Here is a 12,471-nt window from a genome sequence, read left to right as displayed (position 1 = left end):
GCCTTTCTAAGGGTAAGATTGTAACCAACTGGGGTGAGATCTCAAAGGTATTTTCATATTTATTTCTCTAATTGCCAAGGGTGATGAACACTATTTGAGGGATTTCTTAGACATTTTTATTTCATCTATAAAGGACCATGGCCCTTTTTTTCCTTTTTTTTTTCTTTTAATTCTTTTTTATTTGAAAATACTTTTATATAACATATTGTGATCCCCTCCGTCATCTCCTCCAAGATCCTTCCTACCTCCCCATCCATACAACTCCACACCCTCTTTCTCTCTCTAGAAAACAAACAAAGAAATAAAAAAAAATTAAAAATAAACAAATAGGAAAAAAGAAAAAAAACATACACAGGCTGACACACACATATGCAAATACACAAACTCCTTTTTTTTTTTTTTTTTTTTTGACTCTTTGAGGGAGTCAAGGCTTTAGGGCATTAACAGAAATCTCAACCACAGGGGAAACAAGCTCACTGGATGTTTATGGAAGCAGTTCTAAAACTAAACTCGTTACATAATTCTCTATGAAGCATTCATGGTTTTAGAACATGAATTCTTGGTGGAGCATAAGCTTCAACAAGAGCTGAAAATCTCCCTCTACCAGTGACAAACCGTGTCCGACCTTAGACAAGTTAGCTTCTCATTTTCTCATCTGTGCAATAGCCGTTATGTACTTAAAGAACTGTGTGCACAATTGTCTTCGCAGGATGCCTAGGATATGACATATTCAGCAACCATTAGCCAGTCAGGATTGTTGGGAAAGCCCCTTCTTCGGGGTCCAGCAGTGTTTGATTAAGTCTCTGAGCCTTGTAGAAGCAACAGAGTTGGTTTTCTCTTTCATCAGCTGCTACCCGCTGTCTGGAATCTAAGGAAATGGAGAAGGGTGGGTAAATAAACATTCTTGACTCTTTACCAGGAAGCTCAGCACTGGACAAGGCAGGCTGGTTGGGGGATGAGACGTGCCTCAGTAACAGTAATGGGTAGAGCCTTTAGGAATGTCACCCCGAGGGAACAATTCAGCTCTTTTCCTGTGACAAGTCTGCTAGTGAAAGATGTGAACTCATCAGAGAGGATGAGTCATAAGAAAATGGCATATGGCAAGGGAGCAGGTATTGGGAAATGGCATATACATACACTTCAGCACCAGAAATTGCTACGCCCACTTCAGTGAAGTCTGCCTACTGAGGTCGAAAGGCCTGGAGGCAGTGACAAGGTAAAGAGTTTCAAGGAAACTCAGTCTCCTGGAACCTTGGCATTCTCATAGCCCATATACTCAAACCCTATCCCCGAGTTAGTATGGTGTATGCTCTCTTTCAATATTGTTTCATTATAAGTGCCTTTAAAGACTGAATTTTAACATAGGTGAGCCTCCGCCATTGTTCCAATGTCCTAGAAAAACCTTGAAACTTGGAAATCAGTAGGAATTCAGTGATAAGGTTATTCAGTAACACTCAAATTTACTTCTAGTAGAGAAACTAATTAGGCATTACAAAGAACGGAGCTAGAATAGCTCAGGGCTAGTCTGCAGAGTGATAATTTAGGACAGTAGCCAAACAAGGGAAAACACAATGGCCAAGCAAATAGGTAGATTACCATGCTATTTCCTCTCTACTGTTCTTCCTGTCACCTTTGCCATGGTCCTTTTTAACTACCCTGGTTTCTACAGTTGCTCCAGATTATGTACTGACACCTGAAGATTTGGAGCCAGGAGCTTCCAATGAGAAAGAACATTCAATGTTTGTCTTTCTGGGTCCAATCCCAATAATTCTTAAATAAGAACTTTTGCAGCCAACAAACTGTAAGAAAATATGCCCTTCCATATGGTTTCCTTGATTAGCTTTTAGGAATCTATTATAACCTTACATAATCTCTATCAAATTTCCTTTCTTCGCTTTGGTCTTCCTTCTTCTTGGGCTTCATATGGTCTCTGAGTTGTATCTCAGGTATTTGAAGCTTTGGGGCTAATATCCACTTATCAATGAGTACATACCACGTGTGTTTTTTGTGACTGGGTTACCTCACTCAGGATGATATTTTCTAGTTCCATCCATTTGCCTAAGAATTTCATGAAGACATTGTTTTTAATAGCTGAATAGTATTCCATTGTGTAAATGTACCACATTTTCTGTATTCATTCCTCTGTTGAGGGACATCTGGATTGTTTCTAGCTTCTGGCTATTATAAATAAGGCTGCTATGAACATAGAAGAGCATGAGTCCTACTTATAGGTTGGAGCATCTTTTGGGTATGTGCTCAGGAATGGTATATCTGGGTCCTCTGGTAGTACTATGTCCAATTTTCTGAGGAACTACCAGACTGATTTCTAGAGTGTTTGTACCAGCTTGCAATCCCACCAACAATGGAGGAGTGTTCCTCTTTCTCCACATCCTCACCAGCATCTGCTTTCACCTGAGTTTTTGATCTTAGCCATTCTGATTGGTGTGAAGTGGAATCTCAGGGTCATTTTGATTTGCATTTCCCTGGTGCTTCAGTCTTACTTAGAAAGGGGAGCAAAATAATCATGGGAGATAGAGGGAGGGAAGGACCTGGGAGGGAGAGAGGAAAGAGTGGGGGCAAGTCAAGTATAGGAGGAGGTGGGGGAGAAGTACAGGGAGTCAGGAAATTGAATGGAGGTGTGTAGCAGTGGAGGATGGGAAACTGGGGGTAGCCACTATAAAGTCCCAGATGCTAGGAAAGCAAGAGGCTTCCAGGACCTAACAGAGATGACATTAGCTGAAATACCCACAAAGGAGAAAGAAAGCCTGTAAAGACTATATCTAAAGGTTAGGCATGGCCCTTCGTTAAGAGATGGAGCCACCTACCCATCTCACAAATATTAATGCAGAATTGCTCGTGTCTAAAGGAAATTCAGGGACAAAGAGTGGAGCAGAGATTGAAGGAAAGGCCATCCAGAGACTGTGCACCTGGGATCCATCCCATCTGCAGACACCAAACCTAGACACTATTGCTGATGCCAAAAAGTGCTTGCTGACAGGAGCCTGGTATGGCTGTCTCTGGAGAGGCTCTGCCAGAGCCTAACTAATACAGATGCAGATGCTCGAAGCCAACCATTGAACTGAGCATGGGGCCCCAATGGAGGACTTAGGGGGAGGACTGAAGGAGCTGAAGAGGTTTGCAACCCCATAGGAAGAACAACCCCTCCCCCTAACCCCGAGCTCCCAGGGACTAATCCACCAACCAAAGAGTACACATGGAGGGACCCATGACTCCAGCTGCATATGTAGCAATGGATTGCCATATCTGGCATCAATGGGAGGGGAAGCCCTTGGTCCTGTGGAGGCTCGATGCCCCAGCATGGGAAAATGCCAGGGTGGTGAGACAGGAGTGGGTAGATGGGGGGCGGGCATCCTCATAGAAGCAGGGGAGGGGATGGGATAAGAGGTTTGTGGAGGGGAAACCTGGAAGGAGGATAACATTTGAAATGTAAATAAAGAAAATAACCAATAAAAAGTAAATTTCCTTTCTTCTATACACCTCATACTAAGTCAAAAGTTGCAGCCAATTTTAATGTCAGATCCAAATCCTTTAGTTAAATTTGCTACAAGCTCTCTCAAGGCCTTATTGAATACAATTGGGGTTTCCAAATGAGTGTTGGGGCTGTGACTGTAAAGCTCCAGTAAATAAAATAACCTGACCTTTCTATCTCTGCCATTTGACCACTGTTATATAAACATGACTTTAAGCCTTGAGGCCTTGAAATGGTTTGATTTAATTTTTAGCTTGAAAGCTACCATAATCCTGTCTTCTAGTTCCCTGGCATTTAAAATACCTCTTCACACAAGAAAATAGTCCTGACAAGCTATCACAGCAATGTCAGGCAGTGAGAATACTGGCATGGCTTGGTGGCTTTCCTCCTCCGGAAGCCAGGTCTTGTCTAAGTTGTTCAAACTTTGTTTTCTCTTTGCTTCTCCAGCCTGTCTGAGAAGCCACTGTGGCCTCCATAACTTGTTCCTAGATGATAATCCATCTCAAACACCTGCACCGTTGCTAGAAAAATCAATCACAAATGATGACCACTAAGTTTAAGCTGTTTTCTTCTTCTTTGAACCCGAGTTGGGCAATGGAATTTCAAAGTCCTAATTTGGACTGGTGTTAGCCAGTAGGGTTCATTAGGAGACATGAAGTCTTTGTGCTCCTAGATAAACAGTAAGAGGACCTGAACCATTTAGCACATGGGGTTACTCCTTGAAATGAGGAATATATAACTGTTTTCCACCCAGAAGGCTGGGAGTGGTCTTGTTTCCTAGTCTGGTAATCTTTGCTCTATCTGTGTGACCAGAGACTTTCCAGCATCAGCCCCTCCCCAAGACCCTTATTGTAAATTTATTTTTCTCAGTCAGTCTATAGATCCTGTCTCCATGGGCTTTACTTAGAGTTTCCATGTAGTTCCCTATCATCTGTATTTAACTCATTTGATCCTCAAAGAGCTATACTTTGCTGTGAGATCAGGATTGAGTCAGTTATACCAGAACAAGTTTTCACCACATTGTGCTATGCTTAAATACACCTAAAATAAACTGCTCGGGATCAGGCTCCCAGAGTTTGAACCAACACCAGCTACTAAGTTGTGATGAACTAAATAGAACTACTTGAATTAGGGTAACACACTAGTCTCTCAAACACAAGCACCACTCCTAGAGGAATGATTCACAGAATGATGACCACTGCCTCTGAGGTGATTTCTTTTTGTTTGAATCAGGTTGGGGAATGGAATTTCCAAGCCCTAATTTCAAATTCTGAAGGTGACCTTGTTAGTTGGGATCACTAGTAATGAAATATCTTACTATAGAAAAAAAGCAGATTTATTTAGTTAATCATGGGGAGGACTTAAAGGTAATGACTGACATTGTCTAAGCTCTGGCAAAAGCCCTCAAAGGCGTGACATCACACATCTGTACTCATGCATGTCAGTAAGAAGTCACACTGCCAGGCAGGAAGATAGAGAGACTGGAGGACACAGACCCTTCTGCAGACAGGTCCCCAGTAATCTCACACTCTGTCCTGCCTATATGTGAGGGAGCAGATCCTCATGTTGTCTCATCTCACTGGGATCAGGGATCTTCAGGTGCCTTCAGGGCAATGTTACATTCATTGCCTGCTTACATTCTAGTTCAGGGTGTGTGCTTGTCATGTTTTAACTAACAATTTTTGTATCTGGAAGTGTGCGTCCTTGCCAGGACAGCAATGCAAAAAGGTGTGTGTGTGTGAGTGTATGTGTGTGTGTTTGTGTAATTTTGTGACAACAGAATTATATTTTAATCATATTCTGAGACTCCTGTCTCCAGAGCTGTCCATGACTTCCATTGTTCCAAATGAGTAATAGCACACCATGGCTTTCTTTATATAGATATTGTAAACTTGTGGTCACACTATGCAGTCTACAGTGTTATCTCTCAAGTCACCATTATTAAGAATAATCATTTGTCTCACTCCTCAGGTCTAAGTAGACACATTAACCATCTCCCAAGGACACCTAACTCCCTAAAAGCCCAGAACCTATCCTAAACTTGCAACAGAATGAGCATCTTCAATGTAAACTGTGTGACTCACAAGACGACTTCCTACAGAAGTTGTGCCTGAGACAGGACTGACACTCTGGCATGTAACAGGATGTTTGCTATGCCCAGGATGGAGCTATGTGCCTTAAAGATGGAGGCTGTGCTTAGAATCTGGAGCATCCTCAAAAGGCCATGTGACAAGGGCACTAAAATTTTACAGTGGAAAACTCACATGACACAAAAAAGCATAGTAATGAAGACCCAGAGATGCAAACAGAGCAAAAACACAGAGAAGACAAAAGCAAGAAAGACAAATGTGAGTCCACCTGTATTGCTGGCAGCACAGAGTATGGATGGCACAAATAACCCAACCAAAGGAAGATGTGGTTGAACCAGAGTTAAAAACCTGCTGTATACAGGGAATACGTGGTTTACAAAGACTCAGACAGATTTGGTTCAGTAAAAAGCAAAGCAGCAAATAAAGAAGAGGGAAGACCAATGGATGGATACTTCATTCCTCCTTAGAAGAGGGAAGAAAATACCCATGAAAGGAGTTACAGAGACAAAGTTTGGAGCTAAGACAAAAGGATGGGCTATCCAAGGACTACACCACCCGAGGATCCATTCCATAATCAGCCACCAAACCCAGACACTATTGCATATGCCAGAAAGATTTTGCTGAAGGGACCCGGTTATAACTGTCTCGTATGAGGTTCTGTCAGTGCCTGGCAAATACAGAAGTGGATGTTCACAGTCATCTATAAGATGGAACACAGGGCCCCCAATGGAGAAACTAGAGAAAGCACCCAAGGAGCTGAAGGGGTCTGCAACCCTATAGGTGGAACAACAATATGAACTAACCAGTACCCCCAGAGCTCATATCTCTAGCTGCATATGTAGCAGAAGATGGCCTAGTCGGCCATCACTGGGAAGAGACGCCCATTGCTATTGCAAGTTTTATATGCCTCAGTACAGGGGAATGCCAGGGCCAAGAAGTGGGAGTGTGTGGGTAGAGAAGCAGGGTGGGGGGAGGGTGTAGGGAACTTTCGGGATAGCATTTGAAATGTATATAAAGAAAATATCTAATTAATAAATAAATAAATAGTAAAAAAAAAAAAAGCAAAGCAGCTAGAACTATCTATAGTAATATTGGCATTCAAATAAAAATGGTGCTAGCCATCAATAAACATTTAAGAAATATGAAGCAGCCAGGGTACCAGTGATACAGAATGGTCACAAGCATGTATGTATCAAATGGCAGGGTACCAACTGCATGAGGTAAAACTAGCAGAAGCTAACACAGAAAACACAGTGAAAACAACAGAATCATCTGGAAAGCCCTAGGACACCCTTCCATCACCATCTGGAATAACAAGGCAGAAAGGCAAGACTCGACCTGAACACCACAATGAATCAATGAAACTCTACAGATATCCACAGGACAGCAGAACACACTTCTCACAAGAGTGGATAGAATACTCCACATTAGACCATGTCATAGACCATAAAGGGATGGATACATTTGATGGGGTAGACATTGTACAATACCTACTCTCTGATCACAATGAAATGAATTCAACATGAGTAACTGAAGATGGACACTTTATGGATGTATGGAAATTAACCACACATTCTTGAACAGCCAATGGGACAAACTAAAAATCAACATGGAAAGTAGAAAATGCTTTTGTGGTAAAAATAAATAAATAACCATAACTTGTGAATCTTATGGATACCGTGAAAGCCACACAGAGGGGAATGTGTAGCTGGAAGCACACAGATTGAAAAGCAGTTCTCAAACTAAGAGCTTAATCCTGTACCTCAGTATATGGGAAAGTCTAAATGAGAGAAAATAAATCAAACAGGAATGGAGTAGAGATGGCTGCAGAACAAGGTTAAAATCCAAAGGGAAACGATGTTGCTAAAAGTTAGTGTTCTGAAAGCATCAAATCAAAGCTGGCAACCATTTAACGAAATAGACAACAAATAAAAGGGGGGAGTAGGAAAACAGAGAAAACAGAAAAAACGGAGAAAACTCTATAAACCAGGAATGGAAGAAGGCAGAGTCAGTTCTGCTCTTACAACAATGAGAGGATTGTGAAGGGATATTTGAATACCTGTTTGTCAACGCAGATGAATTAAATGAAGTGAACATTTCCCAGGTAGATTAAATCAACCCCTGAGGTGGAATCAGTAGCTAGTCAGGTGTGACATTTAGTTCTAGCTACTCAGGAGACTCCGGCAGGGGGATGCTTGACCCAAGTCAGGCTGAATACTATGAAAGACCTCATCTCTACAAAAGATCCACTTAATAACAGGAGTTAAGGGACAGAAAGGGGAATGTCAGCCAAGAGACTCTTTGGAATTTAAAATTCCCAATAGATGAAAGAATGGTATCAATAACTTAGCAATCATTTAAAATTTAAAAAACCAATATTTAATAAATTCTTCCAAAAGAGAAAATGTCTCCCAATCTTACTATGACTTACTAAGGTCAGAAAAATAGATCATGTAAAAGAGAACTAAAGACCAAATCACTTTCATACAAAAACCCTCAATAAAACAGTGGTAGTAAAAGTCATAAAATTCCATGTTTGTGTATCACAGGATCTCAGTATTGTAGATCAGTTTTATCTAAAGTTGAGAGTGACCTGCCTCAGCCCCTGTATACTAGGATTAGTGCTGTCTTAGGGTTTCTCATACTGCTTTCTTATAGAAAACTGGATACTGTCCATGGCTTTCTCATACTGCTTTCTTATAGAAAACCCAGGAACTCACAGTAGGCTAGGCTATCCTTACCACAACAATCATTAAGTAAGCAAACGTTCTAAATTATCTTTAGCTATATGCACATTTATTCAGGCATTTTCTTAATGAGGATTCCTCTTCCTACATAACTCTAATTTCTGTCAAGTTGACAAAGAATCAGCCAAGACAATAAGGATATTCTGTGAGCATTTCCAAGTCATTGGTAAACGTGAACACCAGAGGACATCTCTGGTATCTGTCATTCTTCAGGTTCCATCCACCATGTTTTTGAGTGAAGGTCTCACTGGCCTGTTGCTTGTCTATTGGCTAGAGTGGATGACTCTGTTCAAGACTGGTTGTAGCACAAGTTTGCTATAGTTTGCTATAGTGTTTTGTGCTTTACCCTAATTGGAAGTGATTACTTGACCTTTGCTTATGAAACAGTTTTGCTGGGAATAAAATTCTAGGTGGGTGGACTCTTTTTCTGCTTTGTTCTTTAAAGGCACTGCACCATTTTCTTCATTCTGTCCCCACCAACATCTATGTCTGCACCCCATACCTAGACCTCTTCAGTTGCCTCAGGTTGAAGAATGGCTTTGGTATTCGTAAGATAACCAATGGTAAGGTCACACATTCTCACCAATGAAGCAGAGAGGCATGAAGCACTGAAAGACTTGTAGGAACAAAGAGTCTTTGGGAGGATACTTCATTAGGCACTACTTTGGGCTTAGATCTGGTGTAGTTAGGACCCTAGAATTAATATTATCTTCAGTTGTGTGCATACTCCAGTGAGGCCTGAGCATTGACTTTATGTGCATTATTAAGTTTGTTTCCCCTCCCTTCAGAAATAGAGGACCAATGCAGCATTTTGATATCTACAAGGAAGACAAGTTTGGAGAGTTCAGAACTGAGATTTGATTTAGTTTTGATTTTTCTGGACGGTGGATTCATTATGTGATACAGAGTCTTTATTGCCATAATCAAAGCTCAATTTTTGTCAATATTCAATGGGAGCTTGAAAATGAATGTATACCCTCTGTGTCCACAGTCCATCATGTGTTAGTACACCAAAAAGACTGAAGAATTCTGCCCCACCCCACCCAGTGCTCACTGAGCTGTTTCACATGTAAGATACCACCCACATAACAACCTCAGCATCTCTCTCACAGTTTTGTTTTAGGATACACAAACTGGCAGAGACAGGAATGTCCCAGAAATGTCAAAATCTATAATATCACAGAGCTCTTCTGTGAATGAGCCACATGCAAACCTTCCCCAGCTCTCTGGAAGAAGTTTCTCCCCAGATGGACAGAGCTGGTCATGTTCATCCGAATCAGCCACCAAGCTTTAAAGATTCAGTGGCATGGGCCAGACCCCACATCTGCAGAAGCAGCATTTCTTAGGACTGTGCTCTAAATCCAACTCCTACTTTCCTTGGAAGTGACACAGGAGAAAGAGGCAAGGTGACAGGACACAGACAAAGCCCTGTAGCTACAGATGCAGAGATCTGAATTAGAAAACTCTAAGCCAAGGCACACCTGGAATCATCAAGACCTGGAAAAGACAAGAAAGATTTTCTGTCAGAGCCTACAGGAAAGTCTGGCTTTGCTAACACCTGCATTTGGGGCTATTAGCCTCAGAGCTCTGAAATGATAGTATTTTGTGGTATTTACCCACCAAATTTGTGCTGATTTACTATGAGGTCCCTAGGAAATAAATAGGACTTGGTATAGTTTTTTTTTTTTTTCATTTCCAATCACAAAGCAAGAATTCCTGCAATGGAATTAAATTTTATTTCACACAATTGCTCATTCTAGTACAATGGTACCGAAGCTGAAATTGTTTCTACATCAGGAGACGTACAGTTTAGGCACATTTATTTGTATGTTGAAGACCCCAGATAATTACTTTGAAAAAAGAGAAGTCAGGAGGCTGGAATGGAGTTCCAGAATCCCCAGAATCCCCAGAATCTTGTCTTGGAAACCATTTCCACTACAGCATGTCCTTCACTGGAAGTTGCTGAGTGGTGCCCATGCAGGGCTAAGGAATCCACTGAAAGCTGTGTGTGGCTCACCTGGAGAATGTGCCCTAGGCTCCCATCCCCAGCAGTGCAAAGAGAAAACTACAAACTTGTGCTCACTTTGGCAGCACATACACTAAATTTGAAACAATACAAAGAAGATTAGCATGGCCCCTATGCAAGGATGACACCCAAATTTGTGAAGCATTCCATATTTCTTACATTCAAAAAACCATCAGATCCTACTACAAAAGCCTATACTCAACACAACAGGAAAATCTGGATGAAATAGACAATTTTCTAGACAGATATGAAATACCAAATTTAAATCATGATCAGATAAACCATCTAAAAAGTCTCATAACCATAACCCCTAAAGAAATAGAAACAGTTATAAGTCTCAAACCAAAAAAAAAAAAAAAAAAAAAAGCCCTGGACCAGATGGTTTTAGTGCAGAATTCTATCAGACCTTCAAAGAAGACCTAATACCAATACTCTTCAAACTATTCCACAAAATAGAAACAGAAGGAACACTATCCAATTCTTTTTGGAGCCAAATTACACTAATACCAAAACCACACAAAGACCCAACAAAGAAAGATAACTTCAGACCAATTTCCCTTATGAATACTAATGCAAAAATACTCGATAAAATTCTTACCAAACGAATCCAAGAACACATCAAAACAACCATTCACCACAATCAAGTAGGCTTCATCCCAGAGATGCAGGGATGGTTCAATATATGGAAAACCATCAATGTAACCCACTACATAAACAAGCTCAAAGAAAAAAAACCACATGGTTATTTCATTGTATGCTGAAAAAGCATTTGACAAAATTCAACATTCCTTCATATTAAAAGTCTTGGAAAGATCAGGAATTCAAGGCCCATACCTAAACACAGTAAAAGCAATATACAGCAAACCAGTAGTCAACATCAAACTAAATGGAGAGAAACTTGACGTTATCCCACTAAAATCAGGGACTAGGCAGGGCTGCCCTCTCTCTCTCTATCTATTCAATATAGTACTTGAAGTTCTAGCTAGAGCGATTAGACAACAACAGGAGGTCAAAAAGATACAAATTGGAAAGGAAGACGTTAAAGTGTCACTATTTGTAGATGATATGATAGTATAATTAGGTGACCCTAAAAACTCAACCAGAGAACTCCTACAGCTGATAAACAACTTCAGCAAAGTGGCCAGATATAAAATTAACTCAAACACATCAGTAGCCTCCCTATACTCAAAGGATAAACTGGCTGAGAAAGAAATTAGGAAAACAATACCCTTCACAATAGTCACAAACAATATAAAGTATCATGTATGACTCTAACTAAACAAGTGAAAGATCTGTATGACAAGAACTTCAAGTCTCTGAAGAAAGAAATTGAAGAAGATATCAGAAGATGGAAAGATCTCCCATGCTTGTGGATTGGCAGGATTAATATAGTAAAAATGGCCATTTTGCCAAAAGCAATATATAGATTCAATTAAATCTCCATCAAAATTCCAACTCAATACTTCATAAAGTTAGAAAGAGCAATTCTCAAATTCATCTGGAATAACAAAAAATCCAACAGAGCGAAAGCTATTCTCAACAATAAAAGAACTTCTAGGGTAATCAGCATCCCGGACCTCAAGCTGTGCTAGAGAGCAATCATAATTTAAAAAAAAACAAACAAAAAAAAACTGCATGGTAATGGTACAGTGATGGACAGAGATCAATGGAATAGAATTGAAGACTCAGAAATGAACCCACACACCTATGGTCACTTGATTTTTGACAAAGGAGCTAAAACCATCCAGGAGGAAAACACATTTTTCAACAATTGGTGCTCGTTTAACTGGCAGTTAACATGCAGAAGGATACAAATCAATCCATTCTCATCTCCTTGCACAAAGCTCAAGTCCAAGTGGAACAAGGCCCTCCACATTAAACCAGATACACTGAAACTAATAGAAAAGAAAGTGGGGGAGAGACTTGAGCACATGGGCACAGGGAAAATTTTCTTGAACAGAATAAAGCAATAACAGAATAAGCAATAGCTTATGCTCTAAGATCAAGAATTGACAAATGGGACCTCATAAAAGTACAAAGTTTCATCCATGGAAGGAGTTACAGAAACAAAGATTGGAGCTGTGACGAAAGGATGAACCATCTAGAGACTGCCATACC

The 12,471-nt window shown here is 40.5% G+C and overlaps 1 non-coding gene across 1 annotated transcript; it reads left to right on the top strand.

The window, feature by feature from the left end:
• The first annotated feature begins 10,402 nt into the window (after positions 1-10,402).
• Positions 10,403-10,509, top strand: LOC115031876. Its single transcript, XR_003837512.1, has one exon. It is a non-coding gene; the product is annotated as a U6 spliceosomal RNA (small nuclear RNA).
• The last annotated feature ends 1,962 nt before the right edge of the window (positions 10,510-12,471 follow it).

Source organism: Mus caroli, chromosome 8, assembly GCF_900094665.2.
Source record: "Mus caroli chromosome 8, CAROLI_EIJ_v1.1, whole genome shotgun sequence".
NCBI classification, from domain to species: Eukaryota; Metazoa; Chordata; class Mammalia; order Rodentia; family Muridae; genus Mus; species Mus caroli.
Note: the sequence above shows the minus strand (reverse complement) of the source record. Positions and strands in the feature narration are given on the sequence as shown.